Below are 18,404 nucleotides of genomic sequence, written 5' to 3'. Positions count from 1 at the left end.
GGGGAAGACTGAGGAGCTTGAAGACTCATATGGCCAGATTTGGGAACAGTTTCTTTCCAACTGTGATAAGACTGCTGAACGGATCCTGACCCAGAGCTGGGCCATACCCTCCAAATATCCGGACCTACCTCTCAGTTTTTTTGTACTACCTTACTTTCCGTTTTCTATTTTCTATTTATGATTTATAATTTAAATCTTTAATATTTACTATTGATTTGTACTCTAGGGAGCAGGAAGCGCAGAATCAAATATTGCTGTGACAATTGTACATTCTACTATCAATTGTTCGGCGACAATAAAGCATAAAGTAAAGACTCAAACCATGCTATTATTATCATTCACCCCCAAAGAGAATGCTGCATTCAACTTTAAACTAAATTGCCAATTACTTGTACAACTACAAATCATGCTTGTGTCAGTTCTGATTAGCAGTAGCACTCTCAACTTTAAAGCAGAGATTCCATATTCAAGTCCCATTTTAGAGATATACATTTCTGTACAAAAGTCTTAGGCACATATATATAGCTAGGGTGCCAAAGACCTTTGTACAGTACTGTAGAAATTTTATGTATTGCACTGTATTGCTGCCACAAAAACAAAACAAATTTAATGATATACGTGAGTGATGATAAACCTGATTCTGATATGGGTCTCTATTGCAGACAGAGTTGGAAGGGGGCAGGGAGAGGGGAATCATGGTTGGGAAAAGGGGAAGGGAGAGGGGAGGGAGTGGGAAGCACTAGAGAGACATTCTGTAATGATCAATAAACCAATTGTTTTGAATCAAATGACCTCGTCTGGTGTTTCAGGGTTGAGTGTGTCTGCACCTGTGCCACCCCTGTCCCAGCACTCCTTCTCTGCCACCTGTCCCACACTCCTCCCACAGCACTCCACCCTCACCATTCCCAACATCCTTTGCTCCTGCCAGATTTACAAATTCGCTCTTCACTCCACATTGACAAATACAGTACTGTGCAAAAGTCTTATGCACCCTAGCTATACATGTGCCTAAGACTTTTGCAGTACTGTACAAGCACAGAATTTTAACCATATACCAAACTCCACAATAAACAATTATCCAGTTTTAACATTCTCCATTTCAAGCGCCTCCTGGTCATTTGCTCCACTCAACTCTGTAAACCTCCCCATTCTTACAACAATCCAAGGTATCTGCGCTTGTCCAAAAGAAGTGACCCATGTTGAATAACTGAAATCAAAACAAATTCATATCCCAATGCACTTCATATCATTTCAAGTGGCAGGTTTCAATTAGCTTTTCTCTGAACCAAATGTCAAAACTGTATTGCGAGCATCTTTAGTTGCTCAATGTATTTTCTTAGTTTTTTTCATAATTTTTATCAGTAATCAAATAAGACCAAATTCATGATACATAATGCACTATATTAAACACTCATATCCAGAATCTATCAGAAAACCTACGCAATATTCCCAATTAATGCAGTGAGCACCACGGTCACAAAGACAAGCCAATAACTAACTCAACCAACACCATTTCAAGCTCATAATTTACTTTAAACAAAGCAACACACACACAAAATGCTGGAGGAACTCAGCAGGCCAAGCAGCACCTATGGAAAAGAGGAAACCGTCGATGTTTCAGGCCGAGATGCTTCTTCAGGACTCCTTTAAACAAATGATGTGCTTATTATATGAAAATAAAACATGCAGTGTAGGTGCAGGTATGTTTTTAATAGCTTCTTAACCAGCTGTTCCATTTTAAATAAAGACAAAGGGGTAGATTTGGTAATAAAATAAATTCATTTTCATAACATACACAAACATTTTCAAGGACTCTGCTTAATATTTGAAACAGCAAGGTCAGTCAACATTTATTTCCATCATCCATTGTGTATCTACAGTCTGAAGCAGTGGCCAAAAAGAAACATGAAGTCAGAGAATCCAGAACACATGAATATTTAATGCTGTGTAGCAGTATGTTGTTTTCCAGGGCTCAATGTTCAGTGCAATGGGTGTGCAGAGTTGTTTGAAGAGATAGGGCAACCAAGGTTGAATGAACGAGAATTGCATTATGGAGGAATTAAAGCAAGCTCATCGACAAATAACAGAAATGCCCCCGACCTTAATTTACTGAACAGCAAAACATATCTATATACTACTAAAACTCTCATGCTCTGTCTGTCTGTTTGTTGCCTCCAATTAGCGCAAATGGTGCATTACAGTGGCACTTTTTTTGGCTAAATCGAATTAAAATGCGCTAACTCACAGAATGCAGGCAAAGTTCGAGGTTATATATTTGTATAAAATTGCTCATTCACCAAAAATCAACAGGCTGCTTTTCACCCGAGACTCGATCGACCATCATGGAAATCGGGGCGCCACAGCCCGACGCATGAGCACAGCCAGCCTCAGCAGCTTGGAGGCTTTGGTGTTACCGCTCCCTATTTTCTATCAAGCATTAGGGTAAAAATATATGGATAGCTTAATTATGCCGCGTGGAAAGAGAAGGGGGACATTATGCTCAAGAGATGACGCCAAATGTCGTTGGGAAGCGGCAAGGAGAGGGAGAGAACAACAATCGGATGAGGCCAGGGCCACACGACTCCAGGATCAAAGAGTCAGGACAAAAAAGATGAGAGAAGACGAGACAGAGGAGGACAGGCATGAACATGAAGAGACGAAGGATGAAAGGGCTGTGCATCTCCAGAATAACAAAAACAGGCACAGGAGGAGGAGAGAGGAAGAGACAGAGGAGAAAAGGAAAGATCAACTCGAGAATATGCGGCAGAGTAATTATTGCGGGAGTTGCTGAAGACAACAACGGCCGCTTTCGACGACAATACCTCAACAGAGAAAGAGCAAGGCAAAATGCACGACTCGCATGCCGTCACATTTCTGCTGATGTTGGTTCGATGACCAGAGTATGCCCTCACTGTCGTGCTTTCCTATTCACTGGAGAAACCGCACATTTCTGCTGTATGAAGGGCAAGGTCAGGATAGGCAATCTGCAGCCTCTACCTAATGAACTCCTCAATTTTTACAGCAATGATGAACCTATTGCGAACGAGTTCAGGAAGAACATCAGACAATACAATTGCCTCTTCCGAATGACATCCTTTGGTGCCAAAGGAGTCATTCCAACTAGGAATCGATGGAATCCTTCTGTGATTATTCAAGGCCAAATCCATCATTACATCGGACATTTAATTCCAGACCCGACCCAGCAAGCCCGATTTCTTCAAATTTACTTCATGGATATTTAATGTTCATTCTGGTCACATATTTGTCTTGCTATGCGTCTTTCTTCTTTAATAAGCTGAATTTTTCTTCTTTAATTTCCAAATCAAAGAGATAGCAATAGCATTCAGGAAAATTTAATGTTCATTCTGGTCACATCAGACTGCACTACCCTTCTCTCAAGGGGTGCCCCAACAGGGCCACCCCATTGTCTAGTTACTGAATGTAGCAGATATAAGAAGCAGTTCTCTGTTTACTGCACTGGGCAGTCTTCCCACAATGGCTGTGATCAATGTTTGTCTAAAAGCCATCTTCAATACCCAATTAAGTGCACTGATCAAATCTGCTAGACAAGAGAAAGCCACAAAAGCAAATGGCTCCCAGCGTAAACGTTCCAAGTTTCATGCTTTCTCACGCCAAGTCCACAGGCAAACTTGGTTGCTTCAATATGTTGTGTGCCGTAGGAGGGCCACTATCAAGGGAAGACCTATAAATTATTCACATTATCTGCAGGCTTCATGCTAAAGACATGGCAAGACACCAATGATTACCTACTCCACTTTGGGAAATATATTACATGACATTGTACATGAATCTCATTTGTCTATGCCAAATAAGATTCAAAATATGCTACCCAAACTGACCACATCAATCACCCATTTTTTCAGATACAGCAGTGTAACTAATGTTACAGTTTGAGCCTGAGGGCAATGTAAAACTTGTCCATCACTCACAAAGTTAACATTATGTTTGAGTTTGTTGTCTTTGCTACTGATATAAATATGGATGTCATTATTTTGATCCACACCATGCAAACACAGGTTTGCAAGTAATTTGGGATTAATTAATTATAATTTGAATGGAAAAAAAGTCTAACAGATACAAATTCCCTCCAAAAGCCATTTAAAACATACTTTGCTCCTCTTTTAAAGAGCACGCACCAGATAAGAGGCATTTTAAATATTTTTACATGAACTCCAGGCTTTAATGGGTATTTTTGACTTGCTAAACTTAATAATAGAGTAATGTAGAGCAGAATTAGCTCAGGATTTTTTCTTTAAAATCATTGCCTTACCCAGCCCAGAGGTACATCCATAATTCCAACACAAAAATTATCAAAATCTAAGGATTGCTGAAAGACAGGAATTTATATAGTCTTGAAGACAATTCATTATATCACAAAAAATCATTAGAGCATGGAGTTCTATGTGTTCTTGCCAATGATTAGTTAATCAAATGTGCAAGAAAGTCAGAATCAGGATCAATGTGGAAGGAACATCAGTTGGAGTGCATGGGTTTCCTCTGGGTGCTCTGGTTTCCTCCCACATCCCAAAGAAGTACCAGTTAAGTAGAATGATTGGTCATTGTCCTGTGATTAGGCTAGGGTTAAATAGATAGGTTGTTGGGCAGTGCAGCTTGTTGGGCCAGAAGGGCCTGTTCCGCACTGTCTCTAAATAAATAAATCACAAACAGTTCCCACCAGTTTCTTGAATACAGATGTGAAGGTACATAACCCTGTGATACATGGTGGAACTGAAGTACACAGACATATGTATACATATATACACCCACATACATCAATGAAATACTGCAAAATGGGTTAATTACTTACCTTACTTAAGAGTACTGAAGTGACATTTGAAATATTAATTATGGAGTAACAGACAATTTCAAAATTGGCAGCTATGAAGCTCAAATTAAAACTATGGCCCTCAGTCAATAGAACTTAAAATTAAATACATACAGTATATGCATTTCAAAGGTTCACAAAATTGCACCATGATGGAAGTACACAGAAAATAACTAAGCTCCAGGATAGCTCTGGAAATTGATACAGATGAGCCTGGTTTGATCTTCAATCTGTTCTAGTTGTCAGATAGAGTGCAAGAGAAACTCAGCAAGCTTGTACAAGAAGAAAAACAGCTAATGATCTTGTCTAGTATCATTAATTCCTCAACATCAGGTGGAAGTACAATATTAGCCTTAGCCATATAGGTCCATGTTCAAAAATTTTGCCAAAGCTTACAGAAAACATACATTCATGCACACTAGCCACTAAAGCTCAACTTGGCCCAGGAGGATTTGCACTCCAGTGAAGAATTTAAGAGACAAATCAAAAGTCTTCGTTAGCTGAAAGTTATTTCAGTACAGTATGCAATTTGTTGTAGTTTCAAATGCCAAACAAAATCTCATTTTGGAAAACTGACATTTCTCTTGACGCTCAGGTGAAACACACAGGTTGATAGCTATTTCTTCCAATGCCATTGAATGACTGGATTCACAAAACGCACATCTTCCAGATGCCTCTTAACACTTTATTGTTCTCTTAAATTCACAGACAAGAAGAGCTTATTCAGAACAGAGAAGAAGTCAGCATCCACTGTAAGGAACATATAAGATTTTCAGTCTGTCTCTACACTCAACTCAATCTCATAGCACGCTGTCCCCTGCAATCTCGGCAACAACCTGAAAAATAGTATGAAGAGGGCATATGATAGCTCATAAAATGCCTCTAAAGCAGACAAAATCCTTTTTTGAAGTGGTAAGACATGGTAAAGATTATTTCTAAGATGAATCCATTACCTCATCGAGTAGAAAAACTGTCAGGGGTTTGCCAAGATGTCATAATCCTGACAACTTCAAGAAAGGGAATATCCAAAATAAAAACACAAAATGGTGGAAATACACTACAGGTCAGGCCTGATTTGTGGGAAGAGAAACAGTTAACCTTTCAGGTCAACGGAGTTAAAGGAGAAATTCTTCAATATTAGAACAAGTTCAGCTCGATGAATGAATATGTTCGTGGAGGGGAACTGGATTGGGCCTTTTATTCAAAGAAAAAGTGTAGACCTTCTCACTATCCTGATGTGGGATAGAAGTGTAAGTGATTGATTGTATGCCCATGGTAAAGATGAGTCCTTTGGGTCCAGGGAATTGGAAAGAATCAAAATGGCAAAGAAATGGACCAGAGGAGACAGAACAGAATTAAGGCAGGAAGAAATAAGTGTGGTGGCGCAAGAGACTGAAACAAAGGGTTTGCAAAGTCGTTTATTCTTGTAGATTTTGGCCAGAAGATAAAAGCAGTCTGTGCAGAGCTGGGGCACTACCAGGCTGAAAGTTATAGAGGAAATGAGATCCATGATTGTCTAGGAGCCAATGAAGTGATGCTCAATGGTGATCCAAAAGAGAGGTACAAAGAGATATCTGGTGCCTGCAAGATAGAGGTCAGTTCAGCAAACCACAACAGTACCACACCTGTCAGCAGTTTGTTTGACAATATCAGGGAATGTTCCTACTGAATGGACTGCTGCAAGTTCAGAAGGAGTAAGTTAGAGCACAAGAGTGGAGTGGAAAAATCAAGACAACAATGTCACAACAGCAGTTTTCAATGAATGGATCCAGAGAGGGTAAGCAGTGCAAACAAGTGGATTGGGAATATTGAAGGCAGGTGAAAGGGTCCAGTTCCTGGGTTGGTGGAAGAGTTCAATATCATGTTGACTAGGAATTCAGTGAGATGGGACTTGGCAGAAAAAAGCTGAAGCCTAATAATTTAGGATCAGAGGACAAGATCAGAAAGGATAGTGAAAATATGGCAGGAGATGGGACGGGGAAAGAAAAGGAATATAAGTGCTGTTGGAGTTATGATCTTTGATGCCTAAAACTAAGGATAAAAAATATTTATAACAGCACTGAATGTGTTGAACAGTAAAGTGGAATTGTAGACTATGACAGCTTTGAGATAAAATGAATTAATGCTGTAACAGAGCGAGATCAGGAGGATGCATCTGGCCAGGCATGACATGGTGTGTGGATCTGAGGACGTGAAGAGAACATGCTTCGAGAGACATTGGATAGTTTGAACATACCTGGGTGGATCTGAATTGTGAAGGGCAGAATTTCAATTGGAATCCACTGGGGACAAGTTGGAGATGGAGACAATTGCTTCTAAAATTGATTTGTCCGTGCATGTGGGTTTTGATCAACACCTCATCAAAGACAAGAATGAAAACAAGGAGCCACTGAGGGTGAACAAAGTACGGGGAACAAATGGAAATCCCGTTGGAGAGAAGAGCCGAGTTTCCACGTAAATGTTAACTGTTTCTCTTACCACAGATGCGACTTGACCTGATGAGCATTTCAGCAAATATATATGGCTAGGGTATCTAAGACTTTTGCACAGTACTGTAGTAATTTTACGTATTGCAACGTACTGCTGCCATTAAAAAAAAAACAAATTTCATGACATATGTGAGTGATGATAAACCTGATTCTGCTATGGCTCTATGTGGACTGAAAGTGGGAAGGGGGCAGAGAGAGGGGAATCATGCTTGGGAAAAGGGGAATGGAGAGGGGAGGGAGCAGGAAGCACCAGGGAGACATTCTGTAATGCTTGGAATCAAATGACCTTGCCTGGAATCTTGGGGCTGGAGATGTCTGCACCTGCACCATGCCCCACCCCTGGCATTCCTTCTCTGCCACCTGTTCCACACCTCTCCTGTGGCGCTACAACCTTGCCATTTCCAACATCCTTTGTTCTCCCCCCCCCCACCAGATTTACAAACTTGCTCTCCATTCCACACTGACAAATACAGTACTGTGCAAAAGTCTTTGGCACCCTAGCTCTATATATGCCTAAGACTTTTGCACAGTATTATACATCTGATCTTTATTATGCAAAATTCCAAAATGGCATGTAGGCAGCAGTACAAACTACTGGACATAGCCTTTTTCAACCTCAGTGAGGTTGTCAAAATTGGCACTGGTCAGAAATTTATAATGCATTTTACTTACAGTTGTTACCATTAAAAAAATGTCTTATATGCATAATTTTAATAGCATTTAAATAGCTGTGAGCTTCTTGAAGGGCCAACAAAATTTCAAATCAGTCTGCCCTACTTGCAAAAAACTCAGCAATCTACACAACCCTTTCTCAATTCTCAAAAAGTTATTGTGTAATAAACCAACATGAAGTCAGTAAATTTTTTTTCAAACGTTTAAATCTCTGCAGAATGTCACTTATCATTTGAAGAAACAATAGCTCAGTAGGATGACGAAGGAAGATAATGATGGAAAAAACAGAAGTGGAGGAGGCATGTTGCAGGGGTGGAGTGAGGCAGGGATGAGTTAGCTATCATAGCAGCAGTCAAAAGTACTCAAATCATGACTGCAGGATGGAAATACATCTGAGGAGAAAGCACATAAAGGGTACAGAATATCTTGGCATGGAAGACCAGTTAGCAGGAAGAGTTAGTATGATGAAAAGGTGATTTTTTTTTTGAAAGGTAGGAACAAAGCTTAAAATTTAATTGCTATTTAATATTGGAGAATAAACATTGTATATCATTATGGACAATAATGATGATAGATGAGTTACAGGTTAACCAGAGAAATAAAATAAAATTTCCTAGCTAAATCACATTATCTCCAATGAGAATGAAATAGCATCCAATGCAGGGAATATATGCATACAAACTATATACAGAACAGTAATAGTCTGATAATTTAATCATGGACTAAACTTAAATTATAGACAAAACATAGTGCTGGAATTCAGTCTTCTTTGTTCCAGTGTAGTAATTACATAAATTCCATAAATTCTACTTTAACGTTCATTACTCAAATTTCAAACTGCATCAACTCCAGCAACTGGTTTACAATATATGTGAACATTCTGGACAGCACAGGTAAACACAATGTTCAATTCCTTCTACTTAATTACACGATAATATTCTTGACAATAATATTCCTCACACATCAAGTTCAATAAAGAAATAGTTTTGTTGATAAAAATCTAGTTATTGCCCAAATAAGATCGAAAGAGTACTGAACTGCAGAATTTTAAATAGTGTGTCTTGCTCCAGTTTTGAAATCCTATCGGTGATTCCTAATTGCAGCCCTTACAAGGGAACAATTCATAAGTACAGCACATCTGGAACCTTGACAGCTATGGTACATAATCAACAATTAGGCTTCTCCAGGAATGTGTTCCTGTTTTCTCTTTCATTTAGTTCGATGATAAATGGTCTCTTGCCAACTGACTTCTCTGTAGCCTCTCCTTTATTCAAACACTGTATTTAACCAGAATGACAAGACAAAGAAAGTCATGCAAACATGCAAAAAATTAAATGAGTCTGCGGGAAAAAAATTATATACCTAACATGAAATGCTAGCTTCTCTTTAAAATACATACGTATAAATGTTCGTCTATCACGAAGCAACAGTTATACACAGAACTTGCCACCAAGATACTTTTCCGGCACCTAATTTGGACATTTCCCTCATTTCAGACCCTCCCCTCCTGTTGCAAACATATTTTTTAAAATTGGATCATCAAGACTGGTTTGGGTAAGATAACACAACTATTCTCTTTAATCCTTCCTTAGAACAAAAATCAGTCTGCACTGCAGCTGCAATGAACCTACAGTTATACACCAGAGTGGTCCTACATCTTATAGGCTTGAACCTCATTATTTTCCTTTTGGCAAAACAGTCTTAATTACACTGAGCTCTCTGCCTGCATACCGCAATAATAACCACCATTTTGTTTCCAGCATATACAAGACAGATTTGCAATTCTGTCTTATTAGCATATTGTCTAATTTAGGCAGAAAGCCATTGATAAAGGCACGTGCGGCAAATGGAGATTTTATCATGGGGGAAGTTTTGCATATACTGTACATATACAGTATTTAATCCACAGGTCTGTAACATCAGCCTGGTACCCTTTTATTCCTGTTTCTCTCAGCCTTAAAGCTCATTTCATTATGCCTCCAAGTTTTTAAATCTACACATCAATATTTGCAGCAATTCTCCTCAGTGATTTTTGTACAGCACATTATCATCTGTTTTTCTCTCTTACTTGCTACCCTTCTGTGAATACCATTTACACTGCACACATTTTTGACATTTCAATTTTAAAGCAGAGATTAATCCATTTTCTCTTGTCTTCCCAATTTCATCCCCTGTTCAGTAAAGCCTGCCTACCTCCCAGTCTCCCGGTTTTGCTTGCCTTGATGATGTACTGACATCAGATACCTAGAAAAATATGACTGAAAACAAAGCTATTCAGAGATCCAACCCTCTGCAATCTCCTATCTGCAACTATTTCCTGGAAGGAATGTGATTGCCACTCACCTTTATGCCTCGCTCACAGTGAAGGTTATACATATTCCACTCAAGGAGCCACTGCAGCATTTTCAGCAGAAGACAAAGGCGGCAACGAGCTGGTGTAAAAGCAGAACAAACGGAACAAAGCAGCAGGAGCTCCAGCCATTTACTGCAGTCGTTATGCATTGACTACAGTGCTTTCAACACCACCAGGTGTCTACGTAAAACCTTGCAGCTGCAGTGGGATAGTTAATATCTTTACGCCAAAACATCTCATTTCCTTCACACATCTTAACCCTTTCACGAACAAAACAGCTAACAATCTTGAAAAAGATGTTACCATAATACCTCTGAGGAATTGCTCATCAGTCAATGTTTTAATATTTTGATTAACTGCATATGGTAAAGAAAGAAATGAACACTTCATAACTACTTCTGACCATTCTTCATCTTCCAATTCAATTCAGTTCACATTATTTCTACTTAAAAGATAGGACAGTTATATAGATCCACATCAGTGGACAATACTACTGATTTTAAACCACCAAAATCATGGATTTTCTGCCTTCATTAATTAACCTTTGTGATTTCTTCTGCATACAGAATCTGTACATATACAACCCCATAAATGGTCACCAGAAGGTGTGCGTTCCTTTCTCTGTAGACGTTTGACCTATACTTGGTGCTTTCCAGGACTGCACAGCTAGGACTGTTAACTCAGCATTATGTAAAGTTTTGACATAAACCTACACCTTCCATTCTGCAGCACAGCACTTCAGCTTGCCTTAAGAAATGCACATATTGAACAGATTAAATGCTTGCAGTATTTTATTTTTATAAAAATTCTAAAGCACTTGGAATTTTAAAAAATCAGTACCAACAGGGACAATGTAGAGATACAGTGCTGCAAGAAAATATAAGCCTGTCGCAAAAAAAATAGAAGTCACGGGTAGAAGAATTTCTATGGGTGAAAAATAAATTGTTTGACAAGTTGGTGACCAAGAAGGATGGTAGATGGCAAGTCATTAAAGAGAGCACTCAAGTAGAAGCAGCTAAATATGGTAAGGACCAAATCAGAATGCAGGAAGAGCTCAGCAGAAAAGCAGGGTCTTGACCCGAAACAATCAGTTTGTATGTTAGCAGCCCAGGTTGAATTCTGCTGCTGTCTGTAAGGAGTTTGTGTGTTTTCACCGTGACCACACAGCTTTCCTCTGAGTGCTGCGGTCTCCTTCCATACTCTAAAGACGTACAGATTGGTAGGCTAATTGGTCACATCGGTGTAATTGCACAGTGAGGGCTCATTGGGCTGGAAGGGCCTGTTAGCATGCTGTATCTCTAAATAACAAATAAATCAAAAATATCTTTTGCCTTCATAGATACCGTTTGACCTGAAGAGCTCTTCTAGTGTACTGTCTTTGGTGTAGTTTGTGTCATCTGCAGTCTCTTTCGTCTTCAAGCATGGCTTGGGGTTCAAACAATTGAGGCACTAAATTGAATACAAACTCTTAACATACATAAGCTCGTTAACATATAATAGGTACATGAGAAAATAGTAGCCATGGTTTATTCTACATTAAAATACCTTGTGTGCAAACCTTTATACTTTAACTTTAGTATTACATGAGTATATGCTTACTAAAAGTAGCAATGATAGAAGACAATTGACATAGATAAATTAAAGTACAGTAACTGTAGCAATGTTGGCAAAAATGGCAGTAACCTTTCACACAGCAAGCTTCTACAATCACCGAGAAAAGGATGACCAGTTAATTTAGTTTAACATTGCCGGCTGTACCTCATCACCAAAGTGCAGCAAGTTCTCCCAATTCCCCAATTAAAATTCATCCCTCAATCAAAACCAGCATTTAACTGCTTGCAGGATCTCGTTGTGTACATAATGCCTACTGTATCAGCGACACCAAACAAAATACACTGGCTGTAAAACTCATTGAAGCATCCTGAAATTGTTACAGGCATTAAACAAATTAGTAGTGCTTTCTCTTTGTCAATGGTGCAGAGATTTCTGCATGCTGATGACTTGTAAAAACAAAATAGGTAACTATTCCACAAAAACATCAAATAAAAAAATAGGACTGGGATGAGAATGGGACCATTAAGGAATAGAAACAAAACACTGCTGGTAATTCAGCAAAAAATGGCAGGGTAAAAAGAAATAGAGCCATTTAGCCCTGAGCTGCTCTGCCATTCATTAAGATCGTGGTTGATGTTTCACTTCTATGCCAAAAATACTAAATCATTTTCTTGCCTTAGTGTTTTTCAGGTGAATATAACAAGCGAACAGTGAAAAAAAGACAATACTAGGGCTCCCGGGTTACGAATGACTTGACTAAAAGAAATCCAACTTCACACAAATTCACCCAGACATTTTAAAGCATTATTATTAGTAGTAATAATAATAATAATAATAATAAACATTTTAAGGTAATCATTAATGACTGGATACAGTATATATTCTATAAGTTTAATTATAGGTAGTGTTATAATTATTCAATGAAATAAGAGAATTACATAAAATGTAGAATGATACAACAGGATACAATCTGACGTTTCTGACGTACAAAAGAATTGGCTAACAGACAGTTCTCAGGAAAGGAACCCTTATGCAACCCAGGGACTGCCTCTATGTTAAATAAATTTATCAAAAGACAAAGGTCCTGGTCCAAATGAATGTTCTTGATGCATTTTTTAAATCTAGCAAAACAATAGCAGAGATAAAAACTACAGTACATATATTTAATGTATCGTAGAACAAGGTTTCATGCCAGAATACTAGTGAATCACTTCCATATCTCTATGGAGAACAAACAATGATAATTAAGTACAGGTAGATCTGTTATAAAGTGTTTCCGTAACACAAATTGGTTACAATACGATTGATGGATTACGGTACACTATTTGCATTACGGAGGCTGGATTGGTTATAGCACAACTTATTCTGTTTGTATCGGTGTTTTGAAGGCAAATACCGCCTATAATCAACCTACTATGATATAAGGTTTCTTATAAATATAACCACATTCAAGTCAAGTCAAAACTCCCTCTAAATGTAATTTATCAACAATTTCTAAAGATCTTTGATATGGCAGCTCATAAAAGACCACTGAATAAGATTAGTCAGGGAATAAGTAGCTGGATGAATTGCTGGCTTCAGGATTCCACAAGGATCCACGTTGGGTCCAATGTTGTTGTATACTAATGCTTTAGATGTTAGAGTAAAAGAAAACAATCTTCAAATTTGCAGATGATAGCAAATATTAACCGATTAAGAGGACAGATGATGGGGAGAAAAGCTGCAACAGGTTAATAGAGGGAACAAGTAAACTCATTAGATGGACAAATATTTGACAGATGCACTTCAATAAAATGAATGCAAGGCACCACAGTTTGGCAGGTGAACTTTTTATTGGCCAAGTGCAAGTTATCTACAATCTATCATATACTAAAAGCCTGAATAGAGTGCACATGGAGAGAATGGTTCCTACTGTGAGGAAGTCTAGGACCAGAGGGTCCTGCTTCAGAATAGAGGGGGGTCCATTTAGAAGAGACGAGGAGGGATTTCTTTAACCAGAGGATGCTGAATCTGTGGAATTCATTGCCACAGACGGCTGTGGAGGCCAAGTCTCATTTACCCTTAGAAGAGGAACTGCCTGAAAAACTTACAGATGGCACCCCTTGACGTTTTCTCCCTAATGCAAATCTAAAGTCTCCCTATTACGGCAGAGATGATCCAAAGGGAAACCAGAAAAGACCCCACACTGTCTCAGGTCTACATGGCCACCCAAAGTGGCTGGTATGCGCAGCAGAAACCCCAGTTCCCCCATTTTTACCAGCACCACGATGAATTTCCTTTTGATGGAGGTTACCTTATGTTGGGATTGAGAGTTGCACCATCTAAGCTGAGAGTTGGAGATGCTATGGTCATCTAGGCATGGTCAAAATCAAAGCACTGGCTCGACTTTTTGTCTGGTCGCCTGGGATAGATCAGGAGATCAAGCAGCTTGCCATGCACTGTTTGGGATGACAACACTTCCAGAAGATGCCAAACACATCTTGGAGAAGATAGAAGAAAAGAAAAGAAAGGTGTCCAGAGCTGTCAGAACTACTTCCTGCAGTTCCAGAGTCAACTCCTACAACCACCACAGAGGAGGGACCAGAACCTGAGACTGTTTCATAGACACAAATCTCAATTGCCTAGCAGAGTGACCCCCTTGTCAGGAAAGATGTTATCCCACAAGAGTAAGAAATCCTCTACAGTGATTAAACCTCTAGGCCTGAATGGGACAATTTAAAATTTACTATGCTGTGGATGTCGGCCGTATCTCGAGTAATGATGAGTTTGATTACAGAGAGGAAATTAAGAACCTGGTGGCATGGTGCGAAGACAATAACCTATCCCTCAACGTCAGCAAGACGAAAGAATTGGTTATTGACTTCAGAAGGAGTAGCGGACCGCACGACCCAATTTACATCGGTGGTGCACAAGAGGAACAGGTCAAAAGCTTTAAGTTCCTCGGGGTCAATATCACAAATGACCTGACTTGGTCCAACCAAGCAGAGTTCACTGCCAAGAAGGCCCACCAGCGCCTTTACTTCCTGAGAAAACTAAAGAAATTTGGCCTGTCCCCTAAAACCCTCACTAATTTTTATAGATGCACCATAGAAAGCATTCTTCTAGGGTGCATCACAACCTGGTATGGAAGTTGTCCTGTCCAAGACCAGAAGAAGCTGCAGAAGATCGTGAACACGGGACAGCACATCACACAAACCAATCTTCCATCTTTGGACTCACTTTACACCGCATGCTATCAGAGCAGTGCTGCCAGGATAATCAAGGACACGACCCACCCAGCCAACACAATATTCGTCCCTCTTCCCTCCGGGAGAAGGCTCAGGAGCTTGAAGACTCGTACGGCCAGGTTTGGGAACAGCTTCTTTCCAACTATGATAAGACTGCTGAACGGATACTGACCCGGATCTGGGACGTACTGTCCAAATATCCAGACCTGCCTCTCAGTTTTTTTGCACTACCTTACTTCCCATTTTTCTATTTTCTATTTATGATTTATAATTTAAATTTTTAATATTTACTAATTTTAACTACTTTTAATATCTTTAATATTTAATATTTGTAATCCAGGGAGTGTGAAGCGCAGAATCACATATCACTGTGAAGATTGTACGTTCTAGTACCAATTATTTGGTGACAATAAAGTATAAAGTATGTCTGTGCAGTAGTTGTATTATACAGTATACTGTGTACACTTAAGGTTGTTAGAGCCAGGGGTGGTAATGGGGATAAGCTCCCAGTACCTATTAAATGCTCCCAATGGCATGCACCTCAAATAGCCTCTGACAACCAAGTCCAGCTCCTGGCCTTCACGTTTGGCTTAGCTACTAAGCCCAGCGGAACCGTTTCTACTGAAGTGAGAAGGGACAAATACCCACTCATGGGGAAGGCTTCAGCAGTAAGTCCCGAGGGAAAAGTCCGGAGCTGAAGACCCTAAGGCAGTCTTACATTGAGTTCAATGCTGACTGGCAACTCCCGCGACACTACTGGTACCAAACTGTATCGGTCTTCTGTTCCTTTGGGTTCATCAGATGCGAACATCAAAGGGCCCAGCACAGAGCCCTGGAGGACTCCCTTGTTGAGGATGATGGGGAGAAAGGAGTGGTTGGGCATCCTGACTGTCTGAGGTCTGTTGGTTAGGATGCACCTCAGAAGAGGGCGAAGTCTCCTTCTCTTGAGAAAAGACAGCTGAGTGTTGTGCTAATAAAAAATTGTCTTGGAGTGGAGATAAAGATCATTTCCAATTACAAGGAACAGTATAACTAGAGGCAATTTAGAAGAAACTTCTATCCACAGTAGCCATTCTGTGTTTAATTATGACACAGGAGTCTGCTAATCCCAGTAATATAATATCTTCACTTGTTTTCCTATAATCTAAGTATAATTTTTAATATTCACTCATTCCTTAAAAGGACAAAGAAATTGTCATACGATAATTCCACAATACCAATGGGAATGCAATAACATCTCAGTTCACTCCAACCATCCAGGTATCAGGTGAGACAAAAAAATTGCAACTATTTCTACTTTACTGCTTTTGACAATAAATTGGGGATTCTTAACTAATTAAAAATAAAATCAATCAGTCCTGTTTATGAAAATGCACTGCTAAACAACAATGCAGCAGTATTTTCAATTGCCCAAAAGAAAATGCTTTGATTTTAATTCTAAATTTCCTATAGAAAATGCTTTGCCATAATAACCTATGACATAGTCCAAAAATTTCATATTTTCAAATCCTTCTATGGGTTTAATTTCTCTTATTGGAACACATCTTGGTCGTTTATCTTTCAAATCTCTTCCAGTTCACATTTCCTGAACATTTCCTATTTTCTTCATCCTAACACAGCCAACTGTGTAGTCAATTATCAAATAGCCTATGCAACAAGGGTAGTCTTCTGCAGACATGATACCACACCCACTTGAATGTACCATAGTATCTTACATCACTTTAATAACGATGAAAAGCTAGCTGTTCATAATTGTTCTGGTCATTTGGACAAAATTATGGTGTTCTGGAGCACAAGTGGTCAATGGTGCAGCTGGGGGTATCACTCAGCTGCTTAAACTCAGTTAGTTGAAGCTCCAATAATATTTCAGTTTACCATTCCTGAAAATAACTTTCCTATCTCAGTTTTGATTAGCAAAACTTCTAACCATACCAGCATATTGTACTCAATACCATAAGTTCTTATCTTACTTGTTAAACTTTTACATAACACCTTATATAATGCCACCTGGTTGATCTTACCTGAACCTACCCTAATTAACATAACCTCCCTTACATAACAAGCACAGTGTCTATGTAAAGGTTAAACACAGAGTCATAGAACACTATTGCACAGAAACAGGCTCTTTGGCCTGTCCAGTCCATGCTGAACAATTAATCTGCCTAGTCCTATCGACCTGCACCTGGACCATAGCCCTCCATAACAAAAATGCAAAGTACATTTATTATCAAAATATTATCATGGACAGATAAAATTAAATTCAAGGTCAAGTCGGTTGACCTCTTGCACTGGTCATCACACCATCAATGACAGAACAGTCTTGTAACTCTGTTGCTCAAAACTCCAGTAATTCTCTTCATAGTGGTGACTAGACAACCGGGTGAGCCGTTGGGGCACCCTTTGGGAGAAAGGTAGTGCAGTGTGATGTGATGTGCTTTCAAAATTAAAGAAGAAAAACTCAGTGTATTAAAGAAGAAAGACGTGTAGCAAGACAAATATAGCTCCTCCTCGTTTAACGAAGGACACTTTTGATGACAACTTTTCTGGTTGATCTGCCACCCTTCAAGAATACTCTTAACATTTTAATTTCTTTTTCCCCGGCTTAAAGCCACATACAGCTGACCATGCTGGAATACTGGTTTCTCCAGATAAATCAGCACATTCTCCATGGTTTGGTTTTGCACTTTATGTATAGTCATAGCAAAGCATGACCGTATTGGGAACTGGCTCCGCTGAAGAGGGACATCTTCCCCTTCTGATAAATTGAGAGTAATTCTTGGGATCATGACAATGACATTTTTGAATGCACCAATGTTTATCTTTGCTACGATGAGATTGCCGTGCAGTTCTTCTACCATCATTCTCATTCCATCGCAAAGTCTTGGTGGATCCAAGTTCCTCATTGAAATGATGGGAGATCCCCTCTTCAATTCCAGTTTACGTGGTGGCAATCCAGAGAGTTCGACCGAATCAAGAAATTCTGTTGGAAAATGAGTGGCGTCAGCTCTTTCACTTACGGCATTGAAAGAACAGTATTCTTTCATGATTCCAGGGAAGCGTCTAATGCATGCGAAGTTTATTTTTCGCATCATTTCATTGAGAGGAACCAAAATAGAATTCCTCGAGAAGAGTTCTGCAGGATTGTCAAATGTCGGGTAGATGAAATCAATGTATTCTTCCATAGTTTTTGCTGGCAGCATCATATCTTCAGGTAATTCGATTTCAGTGTTTTCATTTCTCTCAATCTTGTCTTCTCCAACATC

At 39.3% G+C, this 18,404-nt stretch overlaps 1 protein-coding gene across 6 annotated transcripts in view; it reads right to left on the bottom strand.

Annotated features, from left to right (window-relative positions):
• The window catches only part of LOC134340122 (protein TANC2-like), an 828,834-nt gene that overhangs the window by 491,356 nt on the left and 319,074 nt on the right, over positions 1-18,404 (bottom strand). The window contains exon 1 of one of the 6 annotated variants that reach the window (XM_063037000.1): positions 10,351-10,687. The exons of the other annotated variants lie outside the window; for them this stretch is intronic. The gene's annotated coding sequence lies outside the window, so the exon portion shown is untranslated. Of the gene's footprint in view, positions 1-10,350; positions 10,688-18,404 lie in introns of those variants that run through there. 6 annotated transcript variants of the gene reach the window in all.

The sequence above is a fragment of the Mobula hypostoma genome, chromosome X1, assembly GCF_963921235.1.
Source record: "Mobula hypostoma chromosome X1, sMobHyp1.1, whole genome shotgun sequence".
NCBI lineage: Eukaryota > Metazoa > Chordata > Chondrichthyes > Myliobatiformes > Myliobatidae > Mobula > Mobula hypostoma.
The sequence above is the reverse complement of the archived record's forward strand: the minus strand, read 5'-3'. Positions and strand labels throughout refer to the sequence as shown.